The 626-nt window shown below is 43.5% G+C and overlaps 1 protein-coding gene across 1 annotated transcript in view; it reads left to right on the top strand.

Annotated features, from left to right (window-relative positions):
- The window catches only part of LOC107691280 (voltage-dependent P/Q-type calcium channel subunit alpha-1A-like), a 68027-nt gene that overhangs the window by 63558 nt on the left and 3843 nt on the right, over nt 1-626 (top strand). The window lies entirely within an intron of this gene.

Genomic DNA, 626 nt, shown 5'->3' with positions numbered 1-626 from the left:
GCCTATGTGTGTGTGTGTGTGTGTGTGTGTGTGTGTGTGTGTGCGCGTGTGTCTGCCTGTGTCTTATCTCTGTATTTCTGGTCCTGTGGACATGGGAAGCTTTCGCTGTCTCGTAGTTCTTGACGCATGGATTTCAAACAGGAAAACCTGCTGCCAATAACGGTCATGTTGTTAGCATGTTTCAGTCAGGCGCATGGCATAAAGCATTATGTGTGTGAGTGAAGAAGTTTTCAGTTTCAGTTTTCAGATCATGTTTTGATGCAGAAGAGCATTGTGTGCCCAAGTATGTCTTTGTGTGTCTACACATGCTATAGATTGTCATGTTGACCATCATGTGTCTGGATGTGTGCATGGACAAATGTGCTGAACTTCTTTTGGCTGGATTGGGTTCTGTGTGCTCAGCTATGGCAGAGAAACATTAGTATTTATTTAATGGTTCTGCTTGAATTAGAAAAGCTGCAGTGCATGTAAGGCATGACCTATCTATCTATCTATCTATCTATCTATCTATCTATCTCTCTCGCTCTCTCTCTCTGTCTGTCTCTGTCTGTCTGTCTGTCTGTCTGTCTTTCTATCTGTCTGTCTGTCTGTCTGTCTGTCTGTACCTACCTATCTCCCTATCTGTC

Source organism: Sinocyclocheilus anshuiensis, unplaced genomic scaffold (assembly GCF_001515605.1).
Source record: "Sinocyclocheilus anshuiensis isolate Anshui unplaced genomic scaffold, SAMN03320099.WGS_v1.1 scaffold1154, whole genome shotgun sequence".
Classification (NCBI taxonomy): domain Eukaryota; kingdom Metazoa; phylum Chordata; class Actinopteri; order Cypriniformes; family Cyprinidae; genus Sinocyclocheilus; species Sinocyclocheilus anshuiensis.
This window is presented reverse-complemented; position numbering and strand designations above follow the sequence as displayed.